At 42.4% G+C, this 22,449-nt stretch overlaps 1 protein-coding gene and 1 long non-coding RNA gene across 2 annotated transcripts in view; both read left to right on the forward strand.

Annotated features, from left to right (window-relative positions):
* The window catches only part of igsf9bb (immunoglobulin superfamily, member 9Bb), a 499,264-nt gene that overhangs the window by 1,391 nt on the left and 475,424 nt on the right, over nucleotides 1-22,449 (forward strand). The window lies entirely within an intron of this gene.
* Nucleotides 10-20,962, forward strand: LOC137301499 (uncharacterized). Its single transcript, XR_010958302.1, has 4 exons — nucleotides 10-148; nucleotides 16,304-16,480; nucleotides 19,427-19,474; nucleotides 20,696-20,962. It is a non-coding gene; the product is annotated as an uncharacterized lncRNA (long non-coding RNA).

The following is a 22,449-nucleotide window of genomic DNA, read 5'->3' on the forward strand; positions in this document are numbered from 1 at the left end:
CCCGGGGCCGAGTGGTGGCAGGTTCGCGGACTCACTCACCGGGGTCTTAAGGTTATTTCTGACCCAATTGGAAGCGATCTGCTCATTCTAACGGCGTTGTGCCGCTGTGTTGGCCCACGCTTCACGATACACATCTGGAGCCCATTCTGTAAGTTCTCCTGAGCAGAAATACTCGTTTATTATCAGTCTGTGGACCCCACCATGATAGAACAGCCAAATAATATAAAATAATTACACTATACGTCCGTATTGCGCCGATCAATGAAAGTCAAACAGAAGTTTCAACGGTCATGGGTATTGCTCTTAAAGGTGAACAACGTGGTATCAAGGTGACAGTCGCCGCAGTCCCCTTAAACCACTGTTAGCTTTTGGAATGATATCATCGGTTAACATTTCAATATATATCGCAATTGCCAAGGCTTACTAACTGGTATTCTGCTTGCTTTGCATGAATGCTTAAATTCAGCTATTTTATTATCACATTTTGAAATGAACATGTCACACATTTAGACTCGAATCTAAATGGGGCAAAGCCAGGCTTAGTGATTTTGGCAGCCACAAAATGAGGAATGGCCCGCGGTGTAAAAGCTGCCATTGGAAATCACTGGGGAGCTCTTCACACTGCCGTCAGCTGCAGTACAAACTTTCCCCGGCGTTTCTTGCACCAACCTGTTAATTCACTTTGACACATTTTAAGATGTTTGCTGGTGGAGTGATGTCATCATTGCTCACTCCAGTATGTCACAGCACCGTCATGTAGATGCTATAGATGGTGAGTAATTGGTGTGGATACCAAGTACAGAACGTCCCACTTAATAACAAAACCCACTTATATGGTGATTAATTGCACAATAAAGGGGCATGAATTTAAGTACTCCCACTGTTCTTTGAATCACTGCAGTTCATACCACTTGACCTGTGATTCTGAATAGACAGTAACTAATATATAAAATGGTAAAATGAATAGTTTTATTTACTTGTTTTCATGTGTATGCAATCCCACTTTTCTTCAAATAAATAAATAAGTAAATAAATATGCAAATAAATAACTCAAAATTGATAAGGAAGGGAGTGAATCTCGTGCTAATAAATAGTTTATCCAAACATTTAGTCAGAGTTGGATTTACATTAGAAACTATAAGAGGCAAATGCTGGGCGTAGCATGGTACACAAAGATTGGAGAACCAATGCACTGTGCCACAGAGCGGAAGGATTCATTTTGATTTCCAGCTTTGATCACAGCCTTGCCACTGTTGTAGAGATGCCTCCGCAGGAGGTATTCTCAGTTTTCTCTGTGCACTTGTTGCTAACCAGTTCAGAATGGCATTGGTCATATTTGGGTACCAACCCTCTCACCTGTAGGTGGCACATGAAACGGGGGAAAAGCAAAAGGGAGGAAAATACCTTGGATAAACCTGTGGATGGGATAGATTCTGACATTTTCATAGAAGATTAACAATTCCATTTCTGTAACATGATAGGTAACAAACTCCTTTTGAGCTTCGTGACTGTTAGGGCCCATTACAGAAATTCTTCCAGTATTCCTAACCATGTTAACTGCAGTAGAGGTTCTGACCATCTCCCCAAATGGATTTATGAATTGAAGCTCAAGTATGTGGGTTCCCCAATGACTCAATGGGCGAATGCACCCTATAATGTGGTGTGTAGATCTGGAAGGTCCCTAGTTTGAATTTGGGTTTGTGTTAGCAGTTTCACCAGAGTGGCAGTGAGGTGCTATTGTTGGCATCAATGTCCTTGGATAAGGGATCAAAAAATAATCTTGGGGCTCCTGATTTCTGGGCATCCCTGTTAGATGAGGATTATGTCTGTGGAGTCAAATTGCCTTTAATATTCACTGCTGAAACTCACACGTGGAATAATGGTCAGTTGAGTGAGGCCAGTGACTTTGGGAGAGGAGGGAAGAAAAATTAGGTGGGAGAGAAACCTCAAGTCTGCTTTTGATTTTTTGTTTTAATCAGAGAGCTCTACTCTAATTTTATATAACTAATCCCAAATATAAAGACACTGGAACAATGTACTACCCAAACATAATATTATATGTTTGGTGTTGCTGGTAGAACTTCTACTGATCTTTCTGTATTTGTACAAGAAGAGTTTATATAGTTTTTCTGACTAGTAATCTCTCTATGTGACAAATGTGCAAAGTTGACAAATGTGCAAAGGGGATTGAAAGGCCAGGATAGCTCAATCCAGGGCACATACTTCAACTAAAGGCCATTTTTCTAAGGCCGTTGCTAGCACATTTATAAATTGGACCACTTCTGTAGTCCTGAACTGACATATATCGTAACTCAGCTGCTGTTAACAGTACTGCAGGTTACTCTCACGGGGGTCTAAGATACGAGTAAATATAAAAAAAAGAAAGAACAAACTTGAATTTATGTAGTGCCTTTCATGACCCCAGGACGTCCCAAAGCACTTCACAGTCAATGAAGTACTCTTTTGAAATATAGTTACTGTTGTAATGTGGAGAAATGTGGCAGCCAATATGTTCACAGCAAGTATCCCAGGACAGCAATGATAAGTGTCGAGATAAGGTGGTCTTGGTTGAGGGATAATGTTACCCAGGATGCGGGGAGGACTTCCCTGCTGTTCTTTGAATAGTGCCATGGTTTAATGTTTCATCTGAAAGACAACACCTCTGACAGTGCAACACTCCTTGAGTACTGCACTGATGTGTCAGCTAGATTATGGGGGTAATTTTAACCCCGCAGGGCAGGTGGAGGGGGTGACGGGTGGGGAATTTAAATTAAAAATTGGGCAACCTGACCCCAACCCGCCCACTTCCATAACGGAGGCAGGTGACCAACCCACTCCTAGGAGGCAGATCAGTCACTAAAATATTTTAAGGAGGCTGCGTGCCTCCATTTTAAGTAAAGCTTTATTTTTAACACCTGCAGGCTGGGTAGCCCGGTCCGCGGGAAACCCGGCAGAAGAAAGGAGGTGAGAACGGCCGGATCCAACAGGTAAATGCCTTTACAGCACTGCTTGTGGGACAGGAAGAGCAGGAGTGCTTCCCCCCAGCCCAGGAAGCTTCCCTGTTTACCATGTGATGGAACCCCCACAATCAAGCGATCCCCCACACCTCCCCCCAGCAATGTCCGACCGGACCCTCCCCCCCGCGATGTCAGGCCGGAACCCCCCCCCCGGCGATGTCCGACCCGGAACGCCCTCCCCCGCGATGTCCAACCTGACCCCCCCCGCGATGTCCGACCCGACCCCCCCGCGATACCCGACCCCCCCCGCCATGTCCGACCTGACCCCCCCCCCCCGCGATACCCGACCCCCCCCCCCGCGATGTCCGACCCGACCCCCACCCCCCCCGCGATGTTCGACCCGACCCCCACCCCCCCCGCGATGTCCGACCCGACCCCCCCCCACCGCGATGTCCGACCCGACCCCCCCGCGATGTCCGACCCGACTCCCACCCCCCCCCCCGCGATGTCCGACCCGACTCCCACCCCCCCCCCGGCGATGTCCGACCCGACCCCCCCCCCCGGCGATGTCCGACCCAACCCCCCCCCCGCGATGTCCGACCCGACTCACACCCCCTCTGCGATGTCCGACCCGACCCCCCCGCGATGTCCGACCCGACTCCCACCCCCCCCCCGCGATGTCCGACCCGACTCCCACCCCCCCCCGGCGATGTCCGACCCGACCCCCCCCCCCCGGCGATGTCCGACCCGACCCCCCCCTGCGATGTCCGACCCGACTCCCACCCCCCCCCCGCGATGTCCGACCCGACTCCCACCCCCCCCGGCGATGTCCGACCCGACCCCCACCCCCCCCGCGATGTCCGACCCGACCCCCCCCCCACCGCGATGTCCGACCCGACCCCCCCCCGCGATGTCCAACCCGACTCACACCCCCTCTGCGATGTCCGACCCGACCCCCCACAACACAATGGTTTTTTTTATTCGTTCATGGGATGTGGGCGTCGCTGGTGAGGCCGGCATTTATTGCCCATCCCTAATTGCCCTTGAGAAGGTGGTGGTGAGCTGCCTTCTTGAACTGCTGCACCCCCTCCCACCCCCGACTCCCACCCCCTCCGCGATGTCTGACCCGACCCCCACCCCCCCCATGGCGATGCCCGACCCCCCCACTGACCGATTTATATTTAAATGTTATAATGATTCTATGATATTAAGCCAAATTTCAGTGTAATATCCTGAGTCTAAACCCCTGCGAATGGTCAATTCTGCTTTTAGGGGAGGGTCAAAATCTACCACTGCAGATTTGGCCATAAGATGGTGTCAAATTGCTGTCTCTTGAATGTAAATGCAACACTATTTACTCCCTGCACTCCATTACATTTTCCTAAAAAATGTAGCACAGTTGCGTCCAGTATTCAGTTTAATGAACTATATTGGGGGAGGGGCAAATAGCGTTGTAAGAAGAAGAACTTGCATTTATATAGCACTTTGTCACATCCTCAAGATGTCCTAAGGTGCTTTACAACCAAAGGATTCCTTTTGAAGTGCATTTACTTTTGTTTTGTAGGTATATATAGCAGCCAACCTGCACATTGTAGGTCCCACAAACAACAAATTAATGCATGACCAGGTAATCTGTTTTTATGAACATAGAAAAAACGTTGGCCAGGAAAAGTCGAGCTGGCCCATCTATCCTGTCCCATACAGTTGTGATGCCTCATGCATCACTTCAAGAGACTCCTTACCCTAGGTGTCCATGTCTTGCCATTTATGGACACTGGGTGTTGGCATTCTAACACTTTACATATCTCTACTTTGTTCGCCCTGGTCAACAAACTACTTGTTAAGTCATCAGGTTTGTGAGGTTTGCCTGTTAAAAATCACATTGAATGCAGAGTATTGTATAGCACCTACATATCAAGGCTGCATTAGAGTATAAGTATATTTAACTTCAGAGTGACAGTCACTTTTGACAAGTTCATCACTCGTAGTACTTGTTATCTTTTAAAGACAATAGTGCAAAAACACTTTGCTGTGGTAATGAGAAAAAGGAAGCATGCCAGAAAGAAAACAAGCTTGTGAAACATTTTGTCACACTAGTCAACCATAGCCTGCATTTGGTGCTTCGGTTGCCCAAAAAGCACTACCATGGTGAGTAGGGGGAAGCTCAATGCAGTACAACAAGCAACATGTCTTTGCTCCATAAAACAATTTATAGTGAAGTTGTGAAAAGGTGTAACGTACATGAGACCTCAAAGACAGAGAAACCTACTTGATCGTATTGTAGTGTTCTAATCTAAAGCACAGTTCCACTAGGGGTGGTCACGCAGATGTGCTCTTCCTGAAAACTAAATGTAAACCTATTTTGTTCCATAACTAGCATGGCCTTAGTCACTCCTGTTCAATGATCAGTTGACCTCTAAGCCATAGAAATGTCTAGAGCTTTCTCAGCTTAACCACCTAAAGATATTGATACATGAAGGTGAAGGTTCGTGAAGGAAATCCCAGAGACGAGGGATGGTTTGAATGAATTGGTGAAATATTTCAGACAGGAAAGCAATAATTTCTGAAATGGCATTAGTTAACATATTCTTAATATGAATGTCATCTCCTGGGGTAGGCTAGCTGGCATGAACAATGGTGATACGCTTCAGATGTCTGTGCTTAATAATGTGTTACAAAATTATTCCTAAAATTATTGCCAAAACAATGCAGCGCTCAATGAGCCACTGGCAGATGCCACAAGCAGAGAAGCCAATTAACCCTTTTAGAGATTATGCTTTGCAGCTGTTGAGAAACCTGTGTGATTTCTGTCATATAATAGCCACGAAAAACATTTATCCAGCTAATTGAGCTGTCTACTTTGGTTTTTAAATGATACCAAAAATACAAGCCAGTATTCCATAAATATTACCATATCAGTTATGGCACATTTTAAAGTCAAAACACTTTCAGTTGTAGAACAATTAAGACAGTTGTGGAGTTAAAACAGCAGAATTATAAAGGCACAGTATTCTGATTTTGTTATATCATTCTGTCTATACATATCCATATTCTCTGGATTATTAGTACAGGCCTCTGGATTACTAGTCCAGCAACATAACCACTGCACTACCATACCCTTTTTGTGGTCAGCCATGTTGAATTTTGGTGGAGGAAGACAACTTCTTATTTTAATTCTAGCTATTTCAAAAACTGAAATAAAGACTCAAATTTCCCTATTTGTCACAGGGCAAATACTTCTTTCGCCACATGGAATAGAGGGCAGCATCGCGCGTATCCAAATCATTGGCTCTGCATCTTGCTTGGCATTGTGAAAGTTTCAATAGCTTGACAATGGTTGGCAAGTGTGTCTCTTGCCTGATTTATCTATAGTATCCCAAAAAAAATTGGCAAATGGTGGGGTGAAATGGCATTTCGTATTTAGAAAGTTTGATTCCTGCTGCTTGTAGATGCCACATAGCAGTAACTCTGCTGTTCTTTGGAGTCAATTAGGGTGAAAAGGATGTAGGTTTGAGGTTGGAAAATGATTAAATTATCAGATTAGGTCCCAGAAAGGATGTCAATGTCAATGCCTGTTGGATAAGCTGAATAGCACTGTTCTCTTCTGCATTCTCACATTCTTCTTTAACTATTCTTATGAATATAAATCTGTCCTAACATGGAATTATTGTTATAATTGCATGGGCTTGCATTTCCATTGCCACTGTTAGCGCTCTGAATTGGTCAGTTTGGCAGCAGTGTCCCTTTAAATGCTGCTGTCTTACAGTATATCGCCAAAAAAATGGTAGCATTCTCGTGTTGCCAGTTTATTTTACAGGAACCGAAGACGAGTTTAAGAAAGACCAGTGCGTTTTTGATGATGTGTGAAATGAAAATTCCACAGAGGACAAATCAATCAAACCCACTATAGTATGCATTGATTATTCAGAGCTTAAAGCCTTTGGGATTTCTGAGCTGCTCAGCAAGATTTTGGCGGAGATGAAGTAGCTGTTAGTGGCATGACTATGATTTTTGGCATTCAGGTATTTTGGCAAAGTATGGTGCACAATAAATGGCTAAAGTTTCAGGATACTTAAGGTTTTTCCTGAGATATCCTGTCATGCATGGTAAAATTTGAGGTTGAAAGGCCTGAAGCTAACACAAATGCAATTGTTTCCATATTTTTTGCAGAATACCTTTGAGAAATATTCAGTGCACATTTTACAAAAATTGCATTTTAATTCACTCTCTCACCCGTAATATTTCCCTCTTGCCTCCGTCCCATCCCAGAATTTATGCACAATTTTGTTGCATAACAGGAGATGCACTTGCTATGGGTGGGATGTTCTCCATTTTATCATCATTACTGTGAATGTGTCCTTGAGGAACTAAGACAAGATCTTCACAGAGCTCCTCAGAAGCATGGCTGGAAGATTCAAGTGATATGAAGCTCTTTCATTTGAATGCACAACTGCATCTGAATTAGTGTGGTACCTCATCATTACATGTGCATTTTTGAGAAAAAAATATAACCCCCCCCCCCACCCTCCCCCTCTCATTTAGCTCTTTTGTACCATGCATAATTCCCATCTGAGAATTCAGGTAGATGGCATGTTTCCATTCCACATTGTTCTGTAACTGACTAAGAAATATATAGCAGTGGTGCAGGGTACCTCTCCATTTGATTTCACATCCCTTGATGGTCTAACTTAGATTGGGAAATCCACACATTTCACAGTCAAGCCAGCAACCCATGACATAACACTTGCAGTGCCAATCCTGCAGGATGCCTGCCTTCGTTCTATTTGTTTCTGCCTGCTCCAGTGCTTGAATACATTATCCAGGCTGACACTTCAGTGTAGTACTGAAGGAGTGTTACATTGTTAAACGTACCATCTTTTGGATGAGCTATTAAAACTGCGGCGGTTGTAAAAAATCCCATGGCACTATTCCTGGTGACCTGGTCAACCCTACCAGAAACAGATTAACTGGTCATTTATCTAATTTTGCAGTTTGCTGTCCACAAATTGGCTGTTGTGCTTGCCTACAAAACATTAGTGAGTACACTTCAAAAATAATTGATTGGCTGTGAAGTGCTTTGGGATGTCCTGAATGTTACTATTTAAATGCTAGTTCTTTTTCTTTCTTTGTTTCTTCCTCCTGTTACTAATTTTCCTCCTTATGACAGAATGACTGGTGTTAATTTTATTTGGTGGTGTGACATTAGTAATCCAGCAACTGAATGATGGATTTTTTTTTTAATTGCCCAGTTTTGGATGCACAATTGGAAGGTCTTTTGGTGGTGCTTAATTGGAAGGTCATCTCACCTTTGGAAAGTTAAGCATATGGCTCGATCTTGCACTGCAACACAGAAACTTTCACTCTTTGAGTTTGTAGTGCTCAGTTTATGTACCTGTGAATAATTACTGTAATACTGTGAATCTGTTTTGAATTCACTTTATTTGCGTAACTTTAATCTAACAGTGCTCCCAGTTAATTATTTTGCCAGAGAACATTTGGTTCCTAAAATAGCTTTCTTTAAACTCTAATAAAGCTAGAGGCAGACCATATGGAGCATCACAGGTCACTGTGACTCAGCAAACTGATGATGAATAAATTAGCATGTTGAAAATGACAAATCAAAGTTAGGCAAGTTGATGACTCAAATTTAGGCTTCACAACAAACTAGTAGCAAAATGGAAGTCTACAAAGAGGATGGTGGGCTACAGAGAGCTGCAAAATATATATTTTGATTTATTGGTCCATAGAATCATAAGAGGCTTGGATGAAGAAAGCTTTCCAGGCTCATTGAACTCATGTTTCCAGAATACCAACCCTACTATTCCCTGAGTATAGGACCTGTCTGTTTCATAATAGGTCCAATGTCTTGCCCTCATCTCCCCTTCCTGGAACCAATTACAGCTGATGACTGTCCTCTGTGTAAAGAAGTATTTCCTGACTGTAATGGCAGAATGCTTCAAGCCATAAAATCTCTATCATATCATTTTCATATGAAATATGTGATAGGATTGGAACTCTATCAGGTATTGTCTGAAAATAACTCTTGGCTATGTGTGGACGAAATGGGACAATACACAAATCAGTCAAGAGATAGCTTTTGGTTTCAGGGGAAGGGATCCAGGTTTCACACGATTTTGCCAATTGCCTCTACTTATAGGTTAATTGTACTAGCAGTTCTCATAGGCTTTTCAGATCATACTTGTGAGCATGATACCAAACTATCTGTCATGTTGTTCCTAATAGCTTTTCTCTCTGACACTGTCACTGGGCAGAAAACTCTCCATTGATTTCAAAATCAGGCAGGGTGTAAAACCAGCGTTGCTTCCGATCCTGCCAGTTTTCCGATGGGAGGGTTAGGTTAAAATTGCCGCCTGAGAATCAGCCTATTATTCTCCGTGTAAATTCTTGGTTTCAGTAGTTGTTGTTAAAGTCCACGTTTTCCTTGGTGATAATAAAACTTCTCCTGAGTAGCTGGGACTGGCTGAGTATTCATTACCTGTCACATGGCTCCAAAGATGACCTTGTTAAAACTTTGCAAAAAATTAACATGCCTCACTCCATCTTTTAGTTTCAATTTTTAACGCTATACTATTTTAAAGTTTCTTTTTAAAACAGTGGGTTGTAACTTCTATCTTATTCTGACAGCATGACAGTTAAATAGGGAAAATGCAGTTTAATTAAAAGAAGCCCAGGGGTGCATGCCAATCTACATTTTGCCACCCATTTAGGGGAACAGTACTTATTTCATAGTTCACAAGTAACAAAGAAATGCATTGTCAGTAACTTCAGTCATTTAATTGGCTTTCTGTAGAATACGTACAGATACAATTAAATTCTAATAAATGCATAACTGGTTTGTCAATGCTTTTATGCTCAGATCAGGATTTCTATAACATACAAATTAAAATAGCAAACTTGCAAATCTCTGCATCTCAGCCCATTTAATCATTGATTCATTTAGCAATTCGATCCAAACAAAAAGAGAAACAATGAACAAGAACATTTTTTACACAAATTTGCTTAGACTTCTAAATGTGTTGCTGTCTGAATGGAAAAATCGGCAGGCTGTTGCATAGATTTAATATAGTGAGCATTAAAAGCATATCTTTGGGAATCAAGTGTGCTTAATGTTTATGTTGTATTTCAAATATGAAATGTTTGCAAAGGGAATAAATGAGCATTGGTTTGGTGCACTGAAATTCTAGAAGTGAATGGGAATAGCTGGAGGTGCCTACATTTTCTATAATGAGAGTGAATGGGATGGATTTGGTGGTCTGGAACTAGGGGAGATATTCCGCTTTGACGGTCCCACGACAAGTGGAAGTGCAAATCGGGAAATGTGCACTCTGGGCCTATAACTTTCTGTCCATTTAAAATAAAGGTGTTGGGACGCTGAAGTGGAAAATCTCCCCTTGTGTTCTTAGCTGAGAATTCTGCTTTTATCAGTTATGTGCTTGTCTGGGGTCAACTGCATTGAAGTTATGGGGATAGAGTTTCCGCCAGTTTTGCGCCCAGATTCCAGTGCAACCGGTCGAACCAACGCAGTAGATTGGGGAATTTTAAATGTAAATGATTTACGCCCAAAACTGCTCACTTTCGGGTTTCCATGATCTTTTACGCTGGTTGACGATTCAGTTTGCCTGGATCAGGCCCCGCCCACAAATCTGCCAATGCCACCAGGTCTACACTGTGAGTTTCCGCCAACTGCGCTGTTTCGGGAAGGCTCTTCAAAATGCGCTCATTTTCTTAGGCGCACAGGCACATTTAAAAAGTGTTTACATAATAAAAAATATTTAATTTACTAAGAAATTGACTAGTGTATACCAATGAAACTAGTAAATAAGAAACATAAGAAATAGGAGCAGGAGCAGGCCATTCGGCCCCTCGAGCCTGCTCCGCCATTCAATCAGATCATGGCTGATCTTCAACCTCAACTCCATTTTCCCGCCCGATCCCCATATCCCTTGATTCCCCAGAGTCCAAAAATCTATCGATCTCAGTCTTCAATAAACTCAATGACTGAGCATCCACATACCTCTGGAATAGAGGATTCCAAATATTCATGACCCTCTGAGTGAAGAAATTCCTCCTTGTCTCAGAACTTTATCCTGAGACTATGTCCCCTGGTTCAGGATAGCTTTTTTTAAGTCATTTTCAGTGATTTTAAATCAGATTACTCACAGATGGAGGACTAGACACTCTTATTAAAAATGTATGTTTTTCATGATAAACCCATTTTCAGCTGTATTAATAAAACTGCACCAGGTTACTGCACATCAATGAATATTTTTTAATGGAAAGAAAGAAAAGGAACAATTACGTTCTATTACGTTGCCCGATTGCGCTGGTTCATGTAAGATTTTACGGTTGTGAATATGCAAATACATTTTAGCGGAAACTTGAACTGTAACCTAACCAGTGCAATCTCGGGCGTATTTTGGGTGCAATTTCCCGATTGCGCCCAAAGTGGAAATTCTACCCCACTATCTATATCTGCATATTAAGAAGGTACAACATGGGTCAGGGGTGATCCTTGGGAAAGGATATCTAATGTTATCAGATTGCAAAGTGTAATTCACAGAATGAGATTGGTTACTTGTTACTTAGTCTTCATTAAAAGCCCAGACTTTTCTAACAAGTGATGTGATTTGGTGGTGCTGGTATATACAGAAGACTTCGAAATGAAAGGGCATCTTTATTAAAGAATGATAAACGATGACATGGGATGATGCAATGAGTTACTGGTCATCTATCCTTATTTATTAAAACTGGCATATTGCACTTCAACACCTTGGATTCTGTTTATGGAAGAAGTGGCAATTTGTTTGAAATCAATTTCTATTATATTTCTCCATAAGAGATACATCAGGAACGAGGCTAGGGTTTCAAAAATAAGATTGCCCTTTGGCAACAAGCAACCTGTCACAATAGAGCTTTTATCGGGCTAAAAATCTTTGTGATATTGTACCAAAATCATCTTCCATGGGGGAAAAATATTACCTTTTGTTCAATAAGCTATTTTTAGTAGCACATCCTTTCCCTTCTTTGGTAGGTGGGAACTGCTTAGCACAATCTGAGAAAGCTGATGAAGCACTTTTTAATTAGTTTTGGGATTTTCATTTGGCATTTAGCCCAGACCCATTTTGGCATGCATTATTTATCAATAACTTCACACTTCCTGTTTGCTCTGGCCTAACTCTTGGTAGTTCTTTCAAGCTTTGAAAATATATTACACCACCTCATATGTGCCAACAAACTCACCGTGGATGTAGAAACAGATTCAAGTAAAATAGAGATTGTGCTCAGATTAGAACCTATGCACAATTCGAATGAACGGGAATAGCAATTTGGAATTCTGTGATTGGATAAGACTTGGAACAGGTATGTGTTTTCTTGGCCTTTGGTCCAAAAAATATATTATGAAGAGACAGCACAGGATACATATGACTAAGCAGAGCAAGATAGTGGAGAAGATTCCATGGAACATTTTTTCTAATGTAGGAAAACCTGTATGTTCATGCATCTTTTCCATTGTGAAATATTGTACATTGTCTACAGAAATTCCAAAGGAGGAGGGTTACTTTTGCGGGCTAGGTAGTCCCATGGACTGTCTGTTATCAGTGATTGAAAATTCTCAAGCAGATTGTGATGTTAAAATTGGGCCATTGTTGGGTGTCTGAAATGGGCATTACCAAACGTCAGTGCAGGGGGTTCATTGGAGAAGGGGCACTTGAGTTAGTGAGATGCATCAGTTTCGCCAGATAGATCAATTTTTTGTTCCTATACCTGAATTGTTTTCTAAACTCATGAGATGGAACAGGAAAATTATCAATGAAATGCAGGAAAGGTTTGATTAAGATTCAGAAATATTGGCCCCGACATTTACAAGGAGGAGGGCAGGGAGTAGGGGTGACTTGTAGCGGCCAGGAAACCCGGAAGTACAGGGAACGGGGAGGTCCTGACGAATTTAACGGCAGGACCTCATTTGAATTTTTTTTCTTCGTTTCCCGGCTGGCAGCCAGCCAGCTTGTGGGGGAGGTGGTTGGCTGTCGGGTGGTAAGGCCTGTGTTAGAAGGCCGCAGCCGGGGACCGGAGAGGAGGGAGGGAGAGATCGCCGGGGGATGGGGGACACACACACATTAATCGTGAGTCAGCCTGGAGATCGCGGCGGGGGGGTCGACGGATCACGGGGTGGGAGGCAGATAGCGGCAGGTTAGCTTGAAGGGCCGGGAGAGGAAGCGCTCCTGCTCCCCGAACCCCGGGAAACCCAACCCATAGCTGTTAAATCTAAATGGCTGCCAAAATCTGAGGCATGCCACCTCATTAACATATTTCGACTACTGACCCGCCTCTCGAGAGCAGGTTACTCGCCCACCAGAAGTAGACGCGTTCGCGGCAGGTTGGGGGTCGGGTTTTACATTTTTAAGAATTTAACTCAGATCCCGCCCATCCAGGGGGTTAAAATTCCCTCTATTTGAGTACAGCAAACTCATGCTGAGTGGTTGGATACCAGAATTACGTACACATTTTGGTCAATTCCAGTCACACAAAATTATTACAAACTTGTGGTAAAACTGCGGATCGAACAGTTTGGTGATGTTCAGCCGCTGCTCTTTCATTGATGCCAGTGGCCCGGAGAGAAACCACAGGCCCAGAGAGAAACCACCGGCCGCCGTTCGTTAGACTTGCCCTTGCCCTTTTAATTTCCGTGAAACTTTGCACTGGAAGTTGCTGGAAGTGGGATCTGGGACCTGTGTGAACAGGGCAAGAAGCTGTGTATCTCCTTAACCAATCAGATTGAAGGATTGTGAAATGAACAGCACAGTCTGAACCAGGAAGTGTAAGTTAGAATAGTGAATTCAATATCAAATCAGGTACAGAAAGAGAAATAAAGGGAAAGAAAGATTGGATTAAGAGAGAAATAATAGAGAAAAATAGAAAAAGTAAAATAAAATATAATTACATTTTTTAAAAAAATCACCAACAATTAAAACATGAAGTAATGAGACTCCACACTTGTAATAATTAATTTTCAGTGCCAGAGAGGTTGTTTGGCAGTAATTAAAACTTATGATGCCGCTAAAAAGGGTACTTAGACTGAAAAGGACAAGCCCATACTTTCTGTGGCGAGTTTAGTTCGTATCTACCGTGCAAGTACAGGAACTTTACGCTGTTCAGTGCATTTCAATGGTGAGGCAGACAGCGAGATGCCGTTTTCTCAAAGCTAACGGCAGAGCAGCACATCTCAGACAGCAGCTTCCGGATTCTCGCGTTTAACCGCCTAGAGTCGCTGTGCGATTTGCGCATAAATAACGGTGAGCGCCGTTAGCCTCCACTGTTATTTTGGCAGCAAATTTTGGGCCCACCTCTTTAGTTGGATCTCCGAGTTGCCGGAGTTGCTAATCTTGCCTCATCTATATTGCTGCACCAATTACCAGGAGCAGGGCTGTTTCCAGTAACAGCACGGTACAAAGAGAGGGCGCCAGCACCTGTGACTGATCTCCAATCTGTGGTCCCTTTGAGCAAAGCTCCCCAGTGGAGCATGGGATTGGTGCATTTACTCTCTAGTCTGAGCTTCTCGCCTGTGAAACTTAACACTGATTTTCCTGCTGCTTTGAGGTTTTGGTTGAGGACGTTTAGATTTCAAAGGGTCCAAAAAGACATTGCCCACACATGTTTAGCATCAGACATTTTTCACTGAAGTCCTGGCCAGATTTCATCTTTGCATGGTTAGAGAAGACAAATTTTTACTAGTTATGCAAAGATTTATTAAAAATACAACAAATCAAAGCCAGACAAAGCATATACCTTTTGTTCGATCTTAACACTACTATGTTCAAATTGGATTATATTGAATGATGACGGGGGTAACAATTGCAAAAAGCAGTTAAATAGAACCTGATGGGCCCATTTGGAAAACAAGTTTTCAGCACCCACAGAGCGCATGCAAATTATGAATATAAAGTAGCATTTAACTGCTGCTAACAGCACATGCAGCATGCAGTGCTTGAGAATTAATTTAAAGATGTGTTGGCTGACTAATGTTAAAACCTGATAACTTCGATTTAACTACCTTATATTCAGAAGGAAAAGCAGAATGGTGCACAGCACACACATAAGCACATAGAAGTTATGCACTTCTGACTGATTCTGTGTGCGCATTGCCCGCTGTGGGCCGGAGTTAGTGATGAGTTTCCCTAACTTTTATGGCTAATTTTTTAAAATTAATTTTGCGAGAGGTTTCCAAGGATCGTGCAACCTGAGCAGGCTGTGAAAAATGTACAGTCCACCTCGTGTTTAATGCTGCTTGATAATGAATCTTCATCGAAATAAGCAAGAATGAACCTTTCCTAACTGTCAATGGCTGAACTATCCTCTGTTGACAGAAAAGCCTTTTCTCAGGATGTTGAGGGAGACCTCCTAGGCACTGGTGCAATCACTGCTGTGAGAAAAGTGATTATTCGTAATGTGGAAGTATTTATTCTTGGCAATGTGGAAACTAAAAGTTTTTGACAGAGAAGTTCAGACTGGCAGCCAGCAGTACAAGATTGTTCCCTTTTGCAGCAGGTATGAGTGATGATGTAATGTGCACTTAACTTGGCCATTCAAGCCTGAATCAATACATTTTTCATTGGCTTCTGTGAAATAACTGGCTGTAAACACAGAACTGAAACATTGCAGGGACAGGAAGACAATTCTTCAAGGTTCTATATGATTACCTTACAGCAGTGTTTGAATAAAACCCTCCAATATTCATTGTAATGAGGAACAAAATGCAACCATCCCTTTCACAAAACAAAACAAATTAAAACTATTCCACCATTTCGTTCCGAATTCTGCCCTACTTTGTCTGTTTCTGCCCATCCTACAGGAGTGTGGAGCACCTAGTATCTGCTCGAGTATCTGCTACTTGTATGAATTCAATTGCTTACCCAGAGGCAGATGTGCTGTGTTTTTCTGTGGAGCCCCAATTAATAGCGCAGGTAAGAACTGGTGAAATTCAGGCTGGTGGAATCAAGCCTTCAGCCATTATGGGATTTGAATCACTGTGGTGAACTAAAGTATGGCTGAACCACCTCTGTGAGTTGTAGGTTTTACAATTTCTCATTTCTGCCTATTTACTGCTCTCCCTGCTGCACTCCCTCCATCCACTTTCATTGATGATGCTAATTGTTGCTATTCAACCTCCTGCAACCAGGAGGTAACAGCAGGATGATGGTGGTGCATTGGTATTGCCGAACTGCTTCAGGTCCCAATGCTGTAGAAAGTGCGTCATTTATATAGAGGGATGTTTTCTACTGCACCCGATCTAAACAACTGTACTTATGCAGTTATTTTTTAACCAGGCTCCACTATCTGTCTCAGAGATTGGGGAAGCACTGTGGGCCATTAGGAGTGAAACCACATCACTGGCCTTTACAGGGAGAATGTGATTGCTTTGGTGCTCACTTGACGTGGCCATCAGAACATGGCTGTCCCAGGGCAAGGATTTGTGGCTATCGCAGGGGGCGCTGCTGTTGGAGGTAAGGGCCAACATCACATCTCGGTGATACTTGCTGCTTGTTTGCTTTGGTACCAAATGCGGAGCTGCCACCAGCAGAGAAGCACCAAAGTAAGCAAGGGTTTGAGATGCTGAATTCTCCACAGCCACCAGCAGTGACTTTGTGCAACAAACCAATAGAAAATGTATTTTAATCTTTTGAGCACAGCAGCAATATTTCTTCACAAAATTCAATAAAGTAACATGTTAGATATTTTCTTTATTCCAAGAATTCATTGAAGTAAGAAACGTTAATGGGTTCTGTACATTACTCTAATTTCAATTTGATAACACTCATCTTGGAATTTGCAAGGTATCAGCTTTTAATTTAGATGGAAAAAAAAGGAGTCTATTTTAAAAAGCAGGAAAAAATTCCCTCATTTCCTCAAGGCCTCCATTTGCACAAGTGTCCTCAGTGTTGTCTAATTAGTTATTTTGAGACCCTTCAATTGTCAAATGGTATTTGTGAAATTACCCTGTTTTACATGTCATTTAGGTTGTGTTTTGCATTGTTTTTACTAGCAACATGTTGACTAATCTGACTAACTGGTACTTCGATGACCTTAGCACCAGGTGCACTGTGCTGCCTTATTTCACAGGAAACTGTGACCTCGGACAAACAAATTCAGAGCCATTCCTCTTTCTTTTCCCCACCAGCACCCCAGTCCTCCTGGGTCATGTGAACCTCCAGGTGAGCGTGTCACTGATCACACTAGGTGTGTTAGGACTTTGCTGATGTCATTTTTACCAGGCTACCAGGATGAGTGTGAGGGTGGGTCAGGGACCATTCCTCCCTCACTGTGATGCCATATGTCAGTGCTCCACTTTGTTGTGTTGCTTGTGCTAAGCTCCTTAAAAGATCAAGGCATGGGGAAAAAACTATGTAGACCAAAAATGTCATTTATCAGCATTTGCGTCTGTAAGCTAATTGAAGGAATAGTTTCGGTGCAGGGTTGTTTTTTCACCTTTTTTGACTTTTCCAGTAAATAATCCAGTTCATACACATTCACAAACTGAGCACTGAAACTAAATTACGTTCTAACTTTACTGTGTGATTTGATTTCCACTGATTCTATATCCCCAAGGTAGCCATATCCTATTTTTTGACAGCTTTTTCTCGGTTCCCCTCTCCCTTGATGCCTCACCGTGTGACCTCCCCCTCCCTCTCCCTCCCCCTCCCCCTCCCTCTCCCTCCCTCTCCCCCACTCAGTGGCCTGAACGAAAATGGATAAAACTCACCCAACTGATAGATACTTGTTGCTTTGATGGATTGACGACCAGTGACTTGTGTATTGGAAAAAATGCTGAACCAATATTGGAAAAACTGCCTCTCTTACACTAATCGGTGACATGATGCTGAAGAAATCTTTAATTGACAGACTTGATTTTCCGTCAGACCAAATAGCTAGGATGCTCTTACACCCTATATCCGCTACATAAGCCTTTTTCATTGCTCAGAAACTGAGCAGAAGCAGAGCAAAAATTTCAAGAGATAATACAAACCCTGTCTATTTTTTAATGGGCAGTCAGCACCATTTTAGCAACCATTGTGGCAGATGGTCATTGGTTGCTAGGCATTGATGTCCCCAGGAATCAATACATTCACAAAATCCTTCTTCTTTCTCCTTAGTGAAAGAGTTATGGGACTGTGTGGCATAAACATAGAATAAAAAGCGAGGACAGAATTTTAGGGTTCTAACAGCACATTAGAACTACCCAGCTGTAACATAATATATGCACAATTCTGTTTTGCTATAATATCATATCCTGTTGCTTTTCATAATGCATTTTATATATCAAATGAATTGGGTAAAGGTAATTAGGAAGGAAAGTTCAAAGTTAAATGGATTGACCCCAGTACAGCGAGTGACAGTATTTAAACTTTGAATATTGTCTTCAAAGGAAAAATCGTTCCAATGATCAATCAGAATGTGATACATGATATGCACAAAGTATTTTACGTACCACCTGTTAGCAAAAATGAGCAGTCTCTCAGACCGTAGGCGTTGTGCGGAAAGCAAATGGAAAATTCACACAGGTGCAGTGAGGCAGAAGTAGCAATAACTGACCAAGGAATTCTTGATACTGGCGTTGGGTGCTCAGGAGAGTAAAGTGGACAACTTCCAGCACTCACCTGTCTCACTTTAAGGACGGATAAAAAGAGTGCACAAAAACGAGGTTTGATGTTTTCTTTGGTATGAATCCAGTGGGCCTTAAAGATCTTAGGGCCATAGAGTTGAGTCAATCGAAATGACCAGGCACTTGTAATCATCACATAGAGCTGGTACAAACAGTGCACAAGGCTTCGAACCTACAAAAATATATATTTTTTTGTTCCCAGAAAATATTTCGTATAATTTCTTCCTCACATTAGATCTCGCATACCACAAGCCTTCTGACTGAGGGTCTGTATACCCAGTACATGGTCCTTGTGAGCTGGTTCTCCACCTGGCATCTTTCCAGATGATTCCAACTGAAATTGGAAATGCATTGCATGGACACCCTTCGGTTTGAACTAGAAACACACCTCTCCAGGACGCCGCGTGATACTGCATCACCAGGCTTTTTAAGAAACCTGTATTCAGTAGCAAAAGGGATCCTGTGCGATCTCTATTGAGACTAAAACTTGAGCCTTTAATATATGTATGTGACAAAACAGAAATATTATATTTATTAGTCATGCAACAGTATAAAATTGACTAACTGCTTTGCTCTTTCAATCAAACAGGCTATCCTGTATATGTGTTACTGCTTAATTTGTGTTGTATCATAGTTACTGGCATTCAGCTTGTCACTGCCAAGAACAAGGTCTTGCTTATCATTGTTCGAGTGAAGTGCAACTCCCCCGCTTGTATGTAATGTAGGAGATGTCTGATTGCTTCAGTAGATAAAATGATTTTCAAAACAGTATCTCCATTTCTTGCTGCAGTTGCTGTGATCAGCCTCCATGTGTTGGACATGACCATCTTGCAACTAGGTCAGTCTGCCAGAGGAGTTTGTGATTTGCGTCTATTTTTATACCTAAGAGTTGAACATTTATTTTGATCATTGGATGTGTTCTGCGGGTAGATCATTTCCAGTTAACAAGCTACTGTAAAAATGAAGCTTTAGATGATGAGGCCGTTTACTTGCTGAGATGTAGGTCAGATTAGGTAAGTAGAAGTTTTAATATTTTTGCAAAGACTTGCTGAATTGAAAAACCAGGCTCCTGAGGTGTGTCGATTAGTGCGTACGTAGAAATTCCATATACCATTTGTTATCTATCACAGGAGGACATTGGGGCAGTCCTGAATAGGAGGGTCAATAGGAAGAATGCCAAGGCTTTGGAGAGGGGGCAGAGGAGATTTACTAGAATGGTACCAGGGATGAGGGACTTCAGTTATATGGAGAGACTAGAGAAGCTGGGCTTGTTCCCCTTGGAGCAGAGAAGGTTAATGGGAGATTTAATAGAGGTGTTAAATATTATGAAGGGTTCTGATAGAGTAAATAAGGAGAAATTGTTTCCAGTGGCAGGAGGGTTAGTAACCAGAGGACACAGATTTAAGGTAATTGACAAAAGAACCAGAGGAAAGATGAGATTTTTTACACAACGAGTTGTCATGATCTGGAATGCACTGTATGAAAAGGCGGTGGAAGCAGATTCAATGGTAACTTTCAAAAGGGAATTGGATAAATACTTGAAAAGGAAAAATTTGCAGGGCTCTGGGGAAAGAGCAGGGGAATGGGACTAATTGGATTGCTCTTTCAAAGGGCCGGCACTGGCACGAAGGGCCAAATGGCCTCCTTTTGTGCTGTATCATTCTATGATTCATTGGTTTCTTTCCTGCGGAAGATGTAAAAACCTGAAGCGTAGTTGCTGTGTATTTTGGTGTGTTTAATCAAGATGCATGGTGTGTCAGGGAGTAAAATGTGTCAAACAAATTTCTGCTCCTTATGCTGTAATATGAATGGCTATGATGCGAGTGCCTGCTGGTAATGTTTCATTGCAAGGAGGGTACCCAGCAGTGATAATCACAATCTGATTTGATCTCCGCAAAGCTGGTTCCCGTCCTAGTAGAGGAAAGGAAAAGAATGGGAATTGGGCCTCTGGACAAATCATTGGGTAAGCAGTGATTGCTATACTGAGACCCGTCACTATACTGTTTGAAGTCACTATGGAGGCTGACTAATGGACTGACTTATCCAGTTTGTTTCACAGATTGATTCCACAGATTGGAAGCAGTAGAATCCAAACAGTGCCGACTTCCAGGGGTGATCTCCAACTTGTTTGAAAAATTGGATTGGACCAAATTGGACCAATGCGGATTTTCCTGACATTTCCTAGTTTGGATGAATTCGGATGTAACGGGCCACGCGCAATATCTGAGCTAAACGAAGCTTCAGGTGCTTTTCCAGCACATGTTTTGTGGCTTAAAAATCGCTGAAGCTGCTCTTTGAGAAATTCAATAAAGAAACCAGTACAAAATTTGAGTTCTTCCTCATTTCTTCCAACTCCACATTCAGCTAGGATTGGTCTTCATCCATGACAGCAAAATCTAGAGGCATTGCCTCTTTGAAAGAATTTATGCCCTAGCACTGTCAATTTGGTCAAGTCGTTTTTTTCCCCTGTCCTCCTACTCCATGGCCTTGCCCCTCCCTATCTCTGTAACCTCCTCCAGCCCTACAACCCTCTGACATCTCTGCGCTCTTGCGCATCCCCAATTTTCATCACTCCACCATTGGTGGACATGCCTTCAGCTGCCTAGGCCCTAAGCTCTGGAATTCCCTCCCTAAATCTCTTCAACTCTCACTCCTTTTAAGACGCTCCTTGAAACCTACCACTTTGACCAAGTTTTTGGTCACCTGCCCTAATATCTCCTTATGTGGCTCAGTGTCAAATTATGTCTGATAACACTCCTGTGAAGTGCCTTGGGACATTTTACTATGCTACAGGTACTATATAAATGCAAGTTGTTGTTCATTGTATATACAGCCTCATCTGGACCATGCCCTTTTTTCTTTTATCATTGGTAATTACAGCTAGCTGTAGACATCTCAAGCTTCGTGGTGACATTTAGTAAAAAGTGCTGTTTCAGATTACCTGACAACTGAGTATTCCACTGCTTAAGCCATAGAAATCATGAAGGTTCCAAGTTTGATCTCAGGTCTCTACTGAGCTATCTGATTTCAGCCAGGGCAGCAACTGGTTTCTGTGTCCCTGGGAGAGGGAAGGGAAAATCAACTGCTGTTCCTGCTCCTTATTACTATCAAGTGACCCTGCTGGAAAATGCAGATGTGTGGACATCAGATGAGAACAGGATCAGCTTCATTTGATGCTGTCTATGGTTTAAGAACTTGGCAATACTCACTGTCTGGTCTCACACATGAACAGTCATTTAGGTGAGCTACCGGGGGGCTGCTGGTGTACTCTGAACCATATCCCAATTATAGCCAGTTCCTTCATAGAACTATAGCAGTTTAGAGTCCAGAAAAAGGCCATTCAGTCAATGGTTTCTTTTCTAGAGCAATCCAAAATTAATCCCACTACCTTGCTTTCTTCCCAATGCCCTGTATCTTCCTCTGCTTCAAATATTTACTCATTTTTCCCTTGAAAAGATGCAGTAATCGCAGCATCATTCACTTTCTACAGCAAAGCATTCCATGCTCCAACATTTTATTTTAAGTTAGAAGTTTAATTTTCTGTGGTTTTGTTTCAAGAATGTTCTGGGAATGTTATGGCAAAATGTGACCTAGAATCAGCTAAAAAGTCAGTGTCGTCTACCAAAAAAGAAAAGGCTTTGACAGAGCGATTAAACGTAATATGATTTTAAGTGATGCAAACAGAAAGATGGCGTGCTGTGCAGATCAACGTGGGCAATTGGAAGAGGATTAGTCACTCAGGAGGAGCTACCGGGGTAAGACTCACTGCAAATGTGAAGCACCAAATGAGTTTGGAGTTGTGGTTTAGGGATC

The sequence above is a fragment of the Heptranchias perlo genome, chromosome 33, assembly GCF_035084215.1.
Source record: "Heptranchias perlo isolate sHepPer1 chromosome 33, sHepPer1.hap1, whole genome shotgun sequence".
NCBI lineage: Eukaryota > Metazoa > Chordata > Chondrichthyes > Hexanchiformes > Hexanchidae > Heptranchias > Heptranchias perlo.